At 41.9% G+C, this 17,442-nt stretch overlaps 1 pseudogene; it reads right to left on the bottom strand.

Moving 5' to 3' along the window:
- Nucleotides 1–14,449: 14,449 nt before the first annotated feature.
- LOC116585870 lies at nucleotides 14,450–14,749 on the bottom strand (annotated as a pseudogene).
- Between the last annotated feature and the right edge of the window lie 2,693 nt (nucleotides 14,750–17,442).

Here is a 17,442-nt window from a genome sequence, read left to right as displayed (position 1 = left end):
TCCATGATTTGCAGACGGGGAAGGGTGCAGGGAGTACTTGGGCTGCCAAACTCCATGCTCTTAGCACTCAAAGTATTAAAACAGTTGCTCACGAAGCACATTGTTCTGAGTGCTCCGTGGTTAACATGAACTCATGTAATCCTCCAGGTAATTGTGGGGGTAAAACTCCTGTTTTACAGGTGAGGAAATGGGCACACCGAGGTTCCTTTGACCCACCACCTGGTTGGGATGGAGTGGCAGATTTGAACGGGGCCCATGCTGTTAACGACCACCTACTACTGGACTGTTCCCTTCTGTCCTTTACTGCCTTCCTCCAGGGATGCCTCCCCGGTCTCCTTTGTACTCTGGTCTCCCCTCTGTCAAGCCCCAGAGTGGTGAATGGGGCCAGACTTCCTGGCCAAGCAGCACACAGTCAGCCTGACATGGTGGGCTGGTGGGGGACAGCCCTCTGGGAGGGATCTCCGAGGAGAGGACACTCTTGGAAGATACCAGCTGATTTCTCAGGTTTCTCCTGAAGCAAGGAGAACTTCCAGAGGTCTCCGGGTCCTGTTTCTCTCCCTTTTGATGTAGGTCCTCAGGCCGCATTTGCCCTGTCACGTCATCTTCAGGTGTGGTTTATGGGTGCATGGCTGCTGTCCCTGCAGGACTGTGATCCTCCTGTATGCACAAATGTACACGTACATGTACAAAACCAAACGCAAAAGTACATGATAAAAATGTCAGGATGAACCTTGAGGTCAGAGATTCAAAGGTAATTCTGAAGAGTTCACCCAGCTCCCTGCAGCTCCCCTGCTGGGTGGGTCTGCCCCAAAACACCTGGTGACTGACTGGCATGGCTGGTGCTGATGGCAAGTTCCCAGGGGGAGAGGGTCTCAGCTGCCCACAGAAGGCCTTGCAGGGATGCAGCGTGCCTGTGGGTCCAGTAGCTGCTCAGGCCAGACCTCTGCCTGTGTCCCCTAGGCCTTCCTCGACTTCCAGCCATCCTCTTCCCGCTCCGGGTTCCTGAGAACCACTGTTTCTGCCTTCCCTCCCCCAGTCTCTTGGCCTTTGCTGTTGTTGAATAACAAATATTAAATTTTAAAGATCTAATTGGCCTTGCTGAACGATTCATGATCGTCGCATCCCATTTGGCAACTAGAAAAGAGTTGTAAAGGGCTCCAGAAAGGGAAGGTTTTTAAAGGCAGGACAAGGAAGTCCTAAACAGACTTAAACAACAACAACAAAAAACTTATTTTGGGCAAGTTCACCTCCTTTTGCGAAACAGAAGGGTCTTTGGTGGATTACGTCATCAGGGCTGACCAGGAAATTCCAAACTGGTTAAGACTGCATTCTTGAGGAAGATTGAAACTGCATTCAGGTTGGGTATGAAACCCTGTTTAGCAACACGGGTTTACCACAAGTGACTCCATTTTGGATCTATTGTTTCTTTTTAACCGTTTTCTCTCTTTTCTGGTGGATTTTCTCTCTTCTTCCTGGTGGATTTTCATTTGTGAGGTAACAGATGCATCAGTGTGGACAAATGGGTGATGACCCTGACCATGTTTTCCCTGAGCTGACCTCCCTGGGTGTGTTCAGAATCCTGCCAGGACTGAGGGGCAAGGGCGAGGAGTGAAACATGGGGACCAGGGAACAGTAGGGGACCAAAGGTGGGAGCGGGTGCTGAGGCTGGGGACCTGTCTGGCCTGGAGGGGTCTGCGTTTGATGTTAGATTTCAATGCCTTCTAAAAATGAAAGGTAGGGTCGCCTGGATGGCTTAGTTAAGCAGCTGCCTTCTGCTCAGGTCATGATCCCAGGGTCCTGGGGAGTCTGCTTCTCCCCTGCTTGCCGTTCCCCCTGCTCGCGCTCTCTCTTTCTCTCTCTGTGTCAAATAAATAAAATCTTTTAAAGAATAATAAAAAATTATGTGTGACCCTTTACCAGGTTCACACATGACAACTGAAATTCTTTTTTTTTTTTAATTTTTATTTTTTAAATTTCTTTTCAGTGTTCCAGAATTCATTATTTATGCAGCACACCCAGTGCTCCATGCAATACGTGCCCTCCATAATACCCACTACCAGGCTCACCCAACTTTCCACCTCCCTCCCCTCCAAAACCATCAGTATGTTTCTCAGAGTCCACAGTCTGTCATGGTTCATCTCCCCCTCCAATTTCCCTCAACTCCCTTCTCCTCTCCATCTCCCCATGTCCTCCGTGTTATTCCTTATGCTCCACAAATAAGTGAAACCGTATGATAATTGACTCTCTCAGCTTGACTTTTTTCCCTCAGCATAATCTCTTCCAGTCCCCTCCATGTAGATAAAAAAGTTGGGTATTGGGCACCTGGGTGGCTCAGTGGGTTATGCCTCTGCCTTCAGCTCAGGTCATGATCTCAGCATCCTGGGATCGAGTGCCGCATTGGGCTCTCCGCTCAGCAGAAAGCCTGCTTCCCCCCTCTCTTTGCCTGCCTCTCTGCCTACTTGTGATTTCTCTCTCTGCGTGACAAATAAATAAATCTTAAAAAAAAAAAAAAAAGTTGGGTTTTCCTCCTTTCTGATGGAGGCATAATACTCCATAGTGTATATGGACCACATCTTCCTTATCCATTCGTCCCTTGTGGCCATTGCTGCTATGAACACTGGGGTACAGATGGCCCTTCTTTTCACTACATCTGTATCTTTGAGGTAAATACCCAGTAGTACAATTGCAGGGTCATAGGGAAGCTCTGTTTTTAATTTCTTAAGGAATCTCCACACTGTTCTCCACAGTGGCTGCACCAACTTGCATTCCCACCAGCAGTGTAAGAGGATTCCCCTTTCTCCACATCCGATCCAACACTTGACAACTGAAATTCTTAAAGGCCACTTAGCCTTTCTTATTACAAAAGCAATACGTTTGCATCTTAGAAAATCAGGAAGCAGATGATAATAAAAATATTCACACTTCCACATTCCCCCTCGTCTCTATTTATACCTGCCAAATTTCTTTCTTGCATAAATAAATAAAACACTTATTCTTCAATAAAATTCATGAAGGCACAGAAATATTTATTTAGCTTTATATGAGTGGAACACTTATATATGCCCTGTACACTGTTTCATAACCATGTCAAATATTTACCTGTGTCAAAATTTTCCTCGCTTATCCTTTTTCTTGATAATCTTCCACAAATGCTGGATTTCAGGCTTCCCAACAGGATTTCTGTAGAGATCAGTGGTTTGCCTCAGGTGGGGCCCTTGAACCTCCATCCGTTGTCCCAACCACCCTCTGTCTAACCTGGGCATGTCACAGAGAGCTTATAATTGGAGCAGAGGGGAGGGGAGGAGCACCACCTCTGTTCTGAGACCCAGAGACCGTGCGTGGTGGTGAAGTCCTGTCACAGGAAGACCTATGCTGGGCCCAGCTCTGCCTCAGCCATTTTGTCCTGCCAGAGCCTCTTCCTGAGGGGCAGGGACAACAGTGCCGGCCTCCCTTTAGGGTGCTTGTGAGGATTAGTATGCGTGAAAGCAACCGTCCATGTCTTTGAGAAATCTCTGTCCTGGGTGCTCTCTTTCCCCAGGTTTCCTTTTTGACCCCACCTGATGGTGGGAGGAAGGCGAGTGAGTACAGGCTTAGCTGTTGAGAGAAAGGGGCCTGGGTGGTCCTGAGGCTGTTACTCTCTCTCCTGCTGCCCCTTCAGGTTCCTTGAAATCTGGCTCTTGATACTAAAACGCTCGGACAGGACGCTGGATCAGATCCAGATGCATACAGCAGAAAACTCGTCACGACGTCTTAGGGAAGCGAGAGCCAGGTGGTCTAGGGCTCTAGGTGGGTCTAGGGCCCAGCTGTCTTCTGTCTCTGTGTCTCACTGCTTTGCAGGGGACTGCCATCCTAGATGTTACTCTTCGGCTGTGGGAGCTCTGGTCGGCATGCTCACGTTTTAGGCAGGACGAAAGAGGAAGGAAGAAGGGCAAAAGGTGAATTCCTGTGGCCAGCACTCCTTTCTTGGAAGCCATCAAACAGCCCAATTATAGCTCCCTGGCTGGAACCGGCTCACACAAACATACCACCAGCCTGCTGGAAAAAGTAACTGTTTAGTCAGATTCCTCTTACTAAGGGAGGGGCCAGTGATTGTGTAGGAAATTTTGGGACCTCTGGCACACACTGGGCCCAGGGGCCTGATTTAGGACAGTGACAGAGAACATTTGAGAGGGCAGGGTGGTGGAGAGATCCTGGGGAGTGCATTAGGAAACTTGACCTGGAGGGGGGCAGAGTTTAAGCCGCCTATGGCCCTAATCCCAGTGGACTGTGTGAGAAGCAAGGCCAGGGTGCTTCCGGGAGCAAGGCTTTCCCAGGGTCACACATGACAACTGAAATTCTTCTAGATCACTTAGACCCAGAAATGCTTACTGAGAAGGGAGCAGATTGTTTTTCCTTAAGTGTTTTTAAAAAGGTTTATTTATTTGAGAGAGAGAGCGCACACAAATAGGGGAGGAAGGGCAGAGGGAGAGAGAGAATCCAAAAGCATATCCCCCCACCCAAAACAAAGTCTGACATGGGGCTTGATCCCAGGACTCTGAGATCTTGACCTGAGCTGAAACCAAGAGTCAGGTGCCTGACCGACTGAGCCACCCAGACACCCACTATTTTTGACAGTGTAGACCTCACATCCTTCCCAGACCCTCTGGCTGCTGGTGCACTGTTGTGGGAGACCCTCCAGGAAAAGTCAGAGAGCCTGGCACCTTCCGATTGATCCCCACTTGATGTTATAATTCCATTTTATTTTATTTATTTTATTTTATTTTATTATTCCTACTGCTCTTTCTTTCTAAGGGGAGGAGAAAGGACTTACTTACATTCTTGTGACCATTGCCTAAGCCATGTACCCAGGGATCTGTTTGCTTTTTCCCAGGAGATGCACAGTCCATCTGTGTTAAAAAGCAAAGGACTTTTATCTGAAGGGGTGTCAGTCTGGCAGCTGGAACAGAGACCCAACATGATCCTGGCCTAAATAAGATGGCCTGTTTCTCACTTGCTCAAGGATCCAAGTGGGTGTGTTTCTGGACTGCTCCAACACATCCACACCTACTAGGGACCCAGTCTTTCATTTGTCATCCTAATATCTTCAACACGCACATCCCAGCTCCCAGTTAAAGATGATGTCCCGGCTCCGGTCAGGACGGAGGAGAGGATGAACTTTTTTGTTTTAGAATGATACCCAGACTTTGTACAGAAGACCTTCCCTCACCTCCCACTCACAAGAACTTGTTCTTGCTCCCCAGCTTTCAGGGGAGACTAAGTAAATGGAGTGGCAGCCATGTGTTCAGCTAAAAATTCTCTCACCCTGTAAGATATGATGGTCAGTCAGTCTTCTCTGGGTATGAGCCATGTGGCCAAACCTGTCAAAAACCTCTCCTTGAAGATAGCGTTTGCTTATTATTATTATTACTATTTTTTAAGTTTCTATTTAGGAAAAGGGAGCGCCCCTCAGCTCCAAATGGGGTAGGTGAGTGGTGGTCAGGCCTCACCAGAGCCCTTAATGCCCTCCTGGATGAAGACAACAGGAGCAACCCACCGTGGGACCAACCATGAAGCCATGCAGCAGGACTGAGGTCAGAACATGAAAAGGGACCCAGCTTCTGCCTGGTTTGCTGGGCTGCTCAAGCTAGGAGCCTTGGGCTGGGCAAAGCTCCCATGTAAGAAGTCTCATGACCCTGAGACTGTCTTGCTGGGGGCCACGGCCATGTGAGCGAGCCATTTTGCACCAGCCTGCTGACCTCCAAATGCACCTGCACAGGACATCCCAAGTGACCACTGCCCAGGCAAGACAAGCCCTTCCTGCATTTATGACCCACAAACAGTGAGCAAACTTAAGTGGTTGGGGTAATTTGTTAAGTAACAACAGTACCTGGTAGTCTATGTTCTGTCATGGAAATGTTAGAAGATTTTTCATAATCAGAAGGGAATGTTTGAACAAATACTTAATAAGAATAAGAATTTTTCAACATTTGCTCATCGGTACCTAGGAGTGAGGGTGTCTAAGAGACTGGTTCTATTATTTAGATAGAAGTCCTAGAATTTATAGATGTAAATTGCTTTTTTTCTCCTAAGACTTTTCTCAGTTTTATATTCAAGGCATTCCCCAAAGTTTTTTACAAAAATTCTCAAACCCACAGAGTTGAAGGACCCGTGCCAAGAAGATTCATATTTCTTCTACTGAGATGATTCAACAATTGGTATTTTGCCGTATGGCAAATACCTATAATTTTCTGTACTATTTGACTAGAAAGTTGAAGAATGAATTTTATTTTCAAATAACATTTTTTCCTGATCATATAAATAATATTGCTCATAGTATAGCTCTTGTAAAATGTAGAAAAAAATAGAAAATATAACAGTCCTTCTCCAAAATAAACTCTTCTAGATCTGAAAAAGAGAAAGAAAAAAGGAAAGTAAATAGTTTTACAAATAACCCAACTGACTTGATTCTTGGTTTCCTGAGCGCGCTGGGGATCTGAATTCTGTCTTCCTTGGGCAGGCACGCCCTCTGCTGACAGCTTGGTGATTTGTCAAGTAGTGGGATTTCCACTTGCTTGGTCTCTTGGGGGTTTGGGTTGAACGGATTCCTCAGATTCCTTATTCATGGATGAATCGAAAATTTGAGTATTTATTATTTTATGTATTTATTTATTTAGTTAGTTAGTTAGTTTTATTTTAATTTTATTCATTTCATTTCATTTCATTTTTTCAGTTTCCAAGAGTCACTGTTTATGCACCACACCGCAGAAAAGATCCTTATGGACCTCTGCCTGGGGATTTTACCAGGGTCTTGGGTGAGGCCTGACCTCCAACAGCTCGTCTGACTTGTCTGATCTGCTATATTGCTCCTGCGAATGATGAACATAGGCTCCAAACTGCCCCCGGTGTTCTCCACCCCATGAAGACACATGTGCGTGGCTCCAAATACCGGTTTTCTCCCACTCAACTAACAACCTCGATTTTTCTTAGATTCTTTTTCTGTTTCTTCCCTTGGTTCTTCCTTCTTATCTCATTTTCTCCAATCATGTCTTGTTTACACTTACCACTTCTGGGGCCACGGGGATGAATTCATTTTACTTTTCTTCTTTTTTCCACCAACTTACGTCTCATTGAAAATTAGCACATTCAAGTATTCACATTTCTATAACAAGGTCTCTATAAGATTTATAAAAAGAATAACACCTCTCTCCATCTAACCCCCGCTTAATATTCTGCCCACTTCTTTTTAAAAAAAATTATTTAAACTCAATTTTGTTGACATACAGTGTATTATTAGTTTCAGGGGTAGAATTTAGTGATTATCGGTTACTTGTTCCATCAAGTGCCCTCCTTAATGCCCGTCACCCAGTTACCCCATTCCCCCCACCCACCTCTCCTCCAGCAACCCTTAATTTATTTCCAAGTCTTAAAAGTCTCTTGTAATTTACCTCCTTCTCTGTTTTTATCATACTTTATTTTTCCTTCCCTTCCCCTATGTTCCCTCTTTTGTTTCTTGAATTCCACATATAAGTGAAATCATATGGTATTTGCCTTTCTTTGACTGACTTATTTCACTTAGCATAATACCCTGTAGTTCCATCCACATCATTGCAAATGGTAAGATTTCATTTTTTGATGAATATTCCATTGTGTATATATATATATATATATCACATCTCCTTTATCCATTCATCTGTCCATGGGCATCTGGGCTCTTTCCGTAGTTTGGCTGTTGTGGACACTGCTGCTATAAACATTGTTCCAAACATCCATCACACTGAGCTCACCTTTAATAACCTTGTTGTCTACCTTCATCCCATGTTAGGAACTGAAGTGATTTAAGGTAAATGAATAGAGTAATTTAAAAATTTCAAGGTTTACTGCCATAATCTTTCTACCAGGAGAACTCAAGGGATAATTTGAGTTTTTGATATGAGTGTGGTGAGTGGAATGAAGGAAGGAGGGAGGCATTTGAATATCTCAAAAACTGGAAGCATCAGTCTAGAACGGGCTGAAGTCCAACAAAGGGATAGGACTACATTACTCTCAGACTTTTCAGCCAATAGTTCCCCCATTGCCTCATTTTTTTGTACGTCAGGCAGCTCCTTCCCAAGGGGCTCCAAATCATAGTGCTTTGGAATGTAAAACTGTCCCAAACCTTTTGCTGTTTCAGCCATTCAGAGAACCTGATGTGATGTCTAGAACAGATGTGTCTCACAGTGCTCTCCACTTAAGCTAACCTGGACCTGCTCTCACCTTCCTTCCACTAGCAGGTGGGGAGCCTTCTTAAATACCTAACCCATTTTCAGTGGGTGGTGGACAACTGCCCTGACCCAGGCCACACAGAGTTCTTTGAATTCCAAATGTGTGGAAATAAAAATGAGCTCCATGTAGACAGATCTCAGGTCCCTCATTAAAATTAAATGTTGTCATCCAAATAGGCCTTTAAGAAAGTAGGGGAAAGGGCACCTGGGTGGCTCAGTTGGTTAAGCAACTGCCTTTGGCTCAGGTCATGATCCTGGAGTCCCAGAATCGAGTCCCACATCAGGCCCTCTGCTCATCAGGGAGCCGGCTTCTCCCTCTGCCCCTCGCCCCTTTCATGCTCTCTCTCTCTCTCTCAAATAAATAAAATATTTAAAAAAAAAGAAAGCAGGGAAAAAAGTCATAAACTTTGAAGTAATCATTATAATATGTAAAATTGACAAGGGATTGGAACAATGGATAAAGAACTTTTACAGACCAGAAGATATATTCAAACGTTTTTTTCAGTAGAAAAAGGGCAAAAGATGTGATATGCAATTCTGAAAAGAGGAAAATCTTTTAGCCTTTAAATATATGAAATGATCCCTAATTTCTACTAATCAGGGATATGAAAACCAAAACCGCATTAAGATAATTTTATAGACACTTCATTGATCAAAATTAAGACATTTGACATTACCAAACATAGAAGTGGATCCACTGTTGGGGGTCAAGGGAATGTGATTTAGAGCAACTGCTTGGAAAACAATTTGCAATGAATTCAGATCATTGAATATTTGCGTACTTTAACACCCATGAGTAGAACCTGGAAAATTCTTGCACACGAATCTCAGGAGATGTGTGCAAAGATGTCCATACCAACACTGTTCATGGTAGCAAAAAATTGAAAACACTGAGATGCCCATTTGTGGGAGCAAGTAACATAAATTATGGTATAGCCGCACCATGGAATGGTAATCCCAATACAAGGAAGTGCCCCAATTAATGGGGGCAACTTTGCTGAGTCTTTGTAACAATGGTGAGTCGAAAAAGCAAGTCCTAGAAGAATATATACAGTACAATGCCATTTGTAGAAGGGAGCAAAACTAAACAATGTTGGTTAGGCATACATCTCTGTGTATCTTCCTCCTTGCTTATCTGTGATGCAAAGGAATTAAAAACACAAATGCAGACTAGCACTTACCACCTGTGGGGAGGTGTGTGGACAGGATGGTGCAGAAAACAGCGACAGATTACAATAGAGATATATGAATTATTGGAAATATATAGCTCTTGTGTCAGAATGTTTCTATATAATGTTTATATTATAAACGGGTAAATTAATTCACACATAAATAAAACATGATGTGGGAGTCTATTGTTAAAGATGAAGAGGAGAATGGAGATAGAAGGTGAAACAGCAGGTGACTCTTGGATTTCTTGCAGGAGTAACTGAAGAGAAGGAGATACCATTGAATAATGAGATACTGTGGACCCTGAGAAATAATCTGGGGGTTTCAGAGGGGAGGAGGGTAGGGGAAGGGGTAACAGGGTGATGGGTATTGAAGAGGACATGTGCTCTTATGAGCACTGGGTGCTATACTTAACTAATGATTTACTGAACACTGCATCAAGGGCTAATTATGTACTACACAGTGGCTAACTGAACATAATAAAAAAAAGTTTTTTAAGAATTTAAAAAAAGAGAAAATTTTCAAATGATGCTGACAGGAGAAAATAAACCAAATGTAGTATATAAAATATCTTGCTTTCTAAGTATGCAACAGCCTTTGATTTTCTGATTGAGGTATCCATGAGAGCCTAGCTGATGATCAATTAAAAAGGAATTGTCTACAGCAGTAAATATTTACTCAATGCACACATAATACACAAGGTATTCACTTATTCCAACTAAAAAAAAAGAATTATAGGAAAAAATTGAGAAATGAATTGTGAGTGTGAGGATAATGAATTCACCTTTGAATGAATACATACATACATATATATATATATATATATATATATATATATATATATATATATATAATTTTTTTTTACTTGTCTGTGTGACAGCCAGTGAGTAGTGTAATCTGTGGGTCAGGATCTCAGAGGAGAGGTTTAGGACAGAAAAATAAATTTAAAGGTCAACACCAGAAGAGGTGGGCTGTGGTTGCAACATTTAGAAGTCAGACAGGGATGGGGCGCCTGGGTGGCTCAGTGGGTTAAAGCCTCTGCCTTTGGCTCAGGTCATGATCCCAGGGTCCTGGGATTGAGCCCGGCATCCGGCTCTCTGCTCTGAGCCTGCTTCCTCCTCTCTCTGTGCCTGCCTCTTTGCCTACTTGTGATCTCTGTCTGTCAAATAAATAAATAAAATCTTTAAAAAAAAGAAGAAGAAATCAGACGGGGATGAAACTAAGCAAACTGTTTCATACAACGAATGGCCATTTGGATATCTTCTTTCAGAAATTATTCTCAAATATTTGCCCATTTTTTTTTAAGTGCGGTGTTTGTCTTTTGATTTGTAAATCTTTAAAAAACATATTCTGGGTATAACATCTTATTGTTTATATCTAGTGCACGTCATGTAATTTCTCAGTCTGTGCCTTCCTTTTTTATTCTCTCAGTGGCATTTTTTGATAAGCAAATGTTATTTTTTCCCCTCCTGTTCAAGTTTTTATTTACCTTCAAGGAAGGTAACAGTGATGCAGTGTTGGTTTCAAGAGTAGAATTCAGTGATTTGTCACTTACACGCAACACCCACTGCTCATCCCAAGTGCCCCCCTTGCCCATCTAGCCATCTTGCTCCATCAACCCTAAGATTGCTCTCAATTGTTGAGAGTCACTTATGATTTGTTTTCCTCCTTTCCCATATTTTCATCTGTTTTCTTTCTTAAATTCCACATATGAATGAAATCGTATGGTATTTATCCTTTTCTGACTGACTTACTTTGCTTAGCATAAGACCCTCTAGTTTCATCCATGTCATTGAAATTGTAAAGATTTCATTCTTTCTGATGGCTGAGTAATATGCCATTGTATATTTAAATTAAATTAATTAAATTAAATTTTTTTAAATTAAAATTTTTAATTAAATTAATTTATTTTCAGAAAAACAGTATTCATTATTTTTTCACCACACCCAGTGCTCCATGCAATCTGTGCCCTCTATAATACCCACCACCTGGTACCCCAACCTCCCACCCCCCCGCCACATCAAACCCCTCAGTTGTTTTTCAGAGTCCATAGTCTCTCATGATTCACCTCCCCTTCCAATTTACCCCAACTCCCTTATCCTCTCCAAGATCCCTTGTCCTCCATGATATTTGTTATGCTCCACAAATAAGTGAAACCATATGATAGTTGACTCTCTCTGCTTGACTTATTTCACTCAGCATAATCTCTTACAGTCCGGTCCGTGTTGCTACAAAAGTTGGGTATTCATCCTTTCTGATGGAGGCATAACACTCCATAGTGTATATGGACCACATCTTCCTTATCCATTCATCCGTTGAAGGGCATCGTGGTTCTTTCCATAGTTTGGCGACCGTGGCCATTGCTGCTATAAACATTGGGGTACAGATGGCCCTTCTTTTCACTACATCTGTATCTTTGGGGTAAATACCCAGGAATGCAATTTTAGGGTCATAGGGAAGTTCTATTTTTAATTTCTTGAGGAATCTCCACACTGTTCTCCAAAGAGGCTGCACCAACTTGCATTCCCACCAACACTGTAAGAGGGTTCCCCTTTCTCCACATCCTCTCCAACACATGTTGTTTCCTGTTTTGTTAATTTTGGCCATTCTAACTGGTGTAAGGTGATATCTCAATGTGATTTTAATTTGAATCTCCCTGAGGGCTAGTGATGATGAACATTTTTTCATGTGTCTGATAGCCATTTGTATGTCTTCATTGGAGAAGTGTCTGTTCATATCTTCTGCCCATTTTTTGATATGTTTGCCTGTTTCATGTGTGTTGAGTTTGAGGAGTTCATTATAGATCCTGGATATCAACCTTTTGTCTGTACTGTCATTTGCAAATATCTTCTCCCATTCCGTGGGTTGCCTCTTTGTTTTCTTGACTCTTTCCTTTGCTGTGCAGAAGCTTTTGATTTTTATGAAGTCCCAAAAGTTTATTTTTGCTTTTGTTTCCTTTGCCTTTGGAGACATATCTTGAAAGAAGTTGCTGTGGCTGATATAGAAGAGATTACTGCCTATGTTCTCCTCTAGGATTCTGATGGATTCCTGTCTCACATTGAGGCCTTTTATCCATTTTGAGTTTATCTTTGTATATGGTGTAAGAGAATGGTCGAGTTTCATTCTTCTACATATAGCTGCCAGTTTTCCCAGCACCATTTATTGAAGAGACTATCTTTTTTTCCACTGTATATTTTTTCCTGTTTTGTTGAAGATTAATTGACCATAGAGTTGAGGGTCCATATCTGGGCTCTCTACTCTGTTCCACTGGTCTATGTGTCTGTTTTTATGCCAGTACCATGCTGTCTTGGTGATCACAGCTTTGTAGTAAAGCTTGAAATCAGGTAATGTGATGCCCCCAGCTTTATTTTTGTTTTTCAACATTTCCTTAGTGATGCGGGGTCTCTTCTGATTCCATACAAATTTTTGGATTATTTGGTCCAGCTCTTTGAAGAATACCGGTGGAATTTTGATTGGAATGGCGTTAAAAGTATAGATTGCTCTAGGCAGTATAGACATTTTAACAATGTTTATTCTTCCGATACAAGAGCTTGGAATGGTCTTCCATCTTTTTGTGTGTTCTTCAATTTCTTTCATGAGTGTTATGTAGTTCAAGTACAGATCCTTTACCTCTTTGGTTAGGTTTATTCCCAGGTATCTTACGGTTCTTGGTGCTATAGTAAATGGAATCGATTCTCTAATTTCCCTTTCTGTATTTTCATTATTAGTGTATAAGAAAGCCACTGATTTCTGCACATTGACTTTGTATCCTGCCACGTTGCTGAATTGCTGTATGAGTTCTAGTAGTTTGGGGGTGGAGTCTTTTGGGTTTTCCATATAAAGAATCATGTCATCTGCGAAGAGAGAGAGTTTGACTTCTTCATTGCCAATTTGGATACCTTTTATTTCTCTTTGTAGTCTGATTGCTGTTGCTAGGACTTCTAATACTATGTTGAACAAGAGTATGTACCACATCTTTATCCATTCATCTATCAATGGACATCTGACTCTCTCCACAATTTGGCTATTATTGATAATGCTGCTGTAAACATCAAGGGATATGTGCCCCTTCAAATCTGTATTTTTGTATCCTTTGGCTAACTACCTAGTAGTGTAATTGCTGCGTCATAGTGTAGCTCTACTTTTAACTTGGTGAGGAACTTCCATACTGTTCTGCAGAGTGGCTACACCAGTTTACATTCCCACCAACAATGCAAGAGGGTTCCTCTTTCTCAGGATCCTCGCCAACACCTGTTGTTGCCTGTGTTGTTAATTTTAGCCATTCTGACTGGTGTGAGATGGTATTTCATCACAGTTTTGATTTGTATTCCCCTGATGATGAGTGATGTTGAGCATCTTTTCATGTGTCTGTCAGCCTTCTGGATGTCTTCTTTGGAAAAATATCTATTCATGTCTTCTGCCCATTTCTTAACTGGATTCCTTGTTTTTTTTTGTTTGTTTGTTTCTTTTTTAAAGGAAACATCAAATTTAATTTAAGGACAAAACAAAAACAAAACAAAAACTCCAGAAATTGTCTGAGAAGACAACAGACCAAATAAATTCCTAAAAAAAAGAGTGCTGCATGTTGGTGATCACATTTATTCAAACAGTTGGAAAAAAAAATAAAAGTGCCCTTTAGATTAAGAATTCTTGAGTTATCATCAAATTAAGTTCAGTAGTGGAGGAATCCTTGATCATGCCTTATATCAAAATTTACACAGGTTTTGGGACGCCTGGGTGGCTCAGTTAGTTAATCGGCTGCCTTCAGCTCAGGTCATGATCCCAGCGACCTGGGATAAAGTACCACATCGGGCTCCTTGCTCTGTGGGGAGCCTGCTACTCCCTCTGCCTCTGCTGCCACTCTGCCTGCCTGTGCGCTCTCACTCTCTCTCTCTCTCTCTCTCTCTGGTAAATAAATAAATAAAATCTTCAAAAAAACAAAAAAATATTTACACAGATTTCTATTTTGAATGTCTTCTACATTTGAAGAGGCAGCCATACGAAGTCTTCTGTATTCCATACACAATAAATTCTTTGTTTCAACCAACTCTTAATGGAGGAACAACTCATACGCTACCATCTCCCCTGACAAAAAGCATCAGAATATTCTATTTTGTTGATTTATATATTTCTTTCATGTGTTTCCTCATCAGTTTCTATAGCAGTCACCGGTTCCTCCAAATCATATTTAAATGCTGACCATAAGCATGTAATCTGGTTTGAAGCTTTCTGTCATTTCTCATTTTCATGTAAATTCATTCATCCAGGCTGAACCTGATGAGACCCAGGGATGGTTCTGCAGTGTTAGTCCTCTGTTGCTGGTACATATCATCCGCCATGTTTCAAACCCTGTGTCCTTTCCCCTGGCGTTGAATTTGATAAGTTCTGCATAGATTTTGGTTGCTAACCCTTTATCGGAAATGCCACTTGCAAATATCTTCTCCCATTTTGTTAGCTGCCATTTAGTCTTGTTGACTGTGCAGAAGCTCTTTTTAAAAAAATTTTTTTAAAGATTTTGTTTATTTATTTGACAGAGATCACAAGTAGGCAGAGAAGCAGGCAGAGAGGGAGGAAGGGAAGCAGGCTCCCCACCGAGCAGAGAGCCCCACCTCGATCCCAGGACCCTGGGATCATGACCCGAGCTGAAGGCAGAGGCTTTAACCCCCTGAGCCACACAGGTGCCCTGAAGCTTTTTTATCTTGATGAAACCTCAATAGTTCATTTTTGTTTTTCTTTCCCTTGCCTCTGGAGATGTGTCTAGTAAGAAGTTGCTCTGGTGAAGGTCAAAGAGGTTACTACCTGTCTTCCCCTCTGGGCTTTTGATGGATTCCTGTCACACATTGAGGTCTTTCACCCATTTGGGGTTCATCTTTGTGTATGGTATAAGGGAACAGTCCAGTCTTATTCTTCTACCTGTGGCTGTCCAATTTTCCCAGCACCATTTATTGAAAAGGCTGTCTTTTTTTCCATTGGACATTCTTTCTGCTTTGTTGAAGATTAGTTGACTATAGAGTTGCTGGTCAATTTCTGGGTTCTCTATTCTCTTCCACTAACCTGTGTGTCCATTTTTGTTTTAGTACCATGTTGGTTATTAGAACTTTGTAACACAGCATGAAATCAGGCATGTAATGCTTTGGTTTTCTTTTTCAACACTCCACTGGCTATTTGGGGTCTTCTTCTGGTTCCATACAAATGTGAGGGTTGTTTGTTAAAGCTCTCTGAAAATTGTCAATGGTATTTTGATAGGGATTGCATTGAATGTGTAGATTGCTCTGGGCAGCATAGACTTTTTCACAATGCTTATTCTTCCAATCCATGAGCATGGAATGTCTTTCTTTTTCCTTGTGACTTCCTCAATTTCTTTCATAAGTGTTCTGTAGTTTCTAGAGTATAGATACTTTACATCTTTGGTTAGGTTTCTTTCTAGGTAGCTTATGGTTTTTGATGAAATTGTAAATGGGATGGATTCCTTAATTTTTTTTTCTTCAGTTACCTTGTTAGTGTATAGAAATGCAGTTTATTTCTGTGCATTGATTTTTGTATACTGCCATATTGCTGAATTGCTATATAAGTTCTAGTAATTTTAAGGTGGAGTCTTTTGGATATTCCACATAAATTATCGTCACCTGCTAAGAGAGAGAATTTAACTTCATCTTTGCCAATCTGAGTGCTTTTTATTTCTTTTTATTGTCTGGTTGCTGAGGCTAGGAATTCTAGTACTATGATGAACAAAAGTGGTGAGAGTGGGCATCCCTGTCATGTTTCTGACCTTAGTGGAAAAGCTCTCAGTTTTTCCCCATTGAGTATGATATTTGCTGTGGGCTTTTCCTGGGTGACTTTTATGATATTGAGGTCTGCTCCTTCCATCTATATATTTGATTTTTTTTAATTTTTTATTTTTTTATAAACATATATTTTTATCGCCAGGGGTACAGGTCTGTGAATCACCAGGTTTACACACTTCACAGCACTCACCAAAGCACATACCCTCCCCAATGTCCATAATCCCACCCCCTTCTCCCAAACCCCCTCCCCCCAGCAACCCCCAGTTTGCTTTATGAGATTAAGAGTCACTTATGGTTTGTCTCCCTCCCAATCCCATCTTGTTTCATTTATTCTTCTCCTACCCACTTAAGCCCCCATGTTGCATCACCACTTCCTCATATCAGGTAGATCATATGATAGTTGTCTTTCGCTGCTTGACTTATTTCGCTAAGCATGATACGCTCTAGTTCCATCCATGTTGTCGCAAATGGCAAGATTTCATTTGTTTTCATGGCTGCATAGTATTCCATTGTGTATATATACCACATCTTCTTGATCCATTCATCTGTTGATGGACATCTAGGTTCTTTCCATAGTTTGGCTATTGTGGACATTGCTGCTATAAACATTCGGGTGCACGTGCCCCTTTGGATCACTACGTTTGTATCCTTAGGGTAAATACCCAATAGTGCAATTGCTGGGTCATAGGGCAGTTCTATTTTCAACATTTTGAGGAACCTCCATGCTGTTTTCCAGAGTGGCTGCACCAGCTTGCATTCCCACCAACAGTGTAGGAGGGTTCCCCTTTCTCCGCATCCTCGCCAGCATCTGTCATTTCCTGACTTGTTGATTTTAGCCATTCTGACTGGTGTGAGGTGATATCTCATTGTGGTTTTGATTTGTATTTCCCTGATGCCGAGTGATATGGAGCACTTTTTCATGTGTCTGTTGGCCATCTGGATGTCTTCTTTGCAGAAATGTCTGTTCATGTGCTCTGCCCATTTCTTGATTGGATTATTTGTTCTTTGGGTGTTGAGTTTGCTAAGTTCTTTATAGATTCTGAACACTAGTCCTTTATCTGATATGTCGTTTGCAAATATCTTCTCCCATTCTGTCAGTTGCCTTTTGATTTTGTTAACTGTTTCCTTTGCTGTGCAAAAGCTTTTGATCTTGATGAAATCCCAATAGTTCATTTTTGCCCTTGCTTCCCTTGCCTTTGGCGTTGTTCCTAGGAAGATGTTGCTGCGGCTGAGGTCGAAGAGGTTGC

This window comes from Mustela erminea, chromosome 3 (genome assembly GCF_009829155.1).
Source record: "Mustela erminea isolate mMusErm1 chromosome 3, mMusErm1.Pri, whole genome shotgun sequence".
Lineage (NCBI taxonomy): Eukaryota > Metazoa > Chordata > Mammalia > Carnivora > Mustelidae > Mustela > Mustela erminea.
Note: the sequence above shows the minus strand (reverse complement) of the source record. Positions and strands in the feature narration are given on the sequence as shown.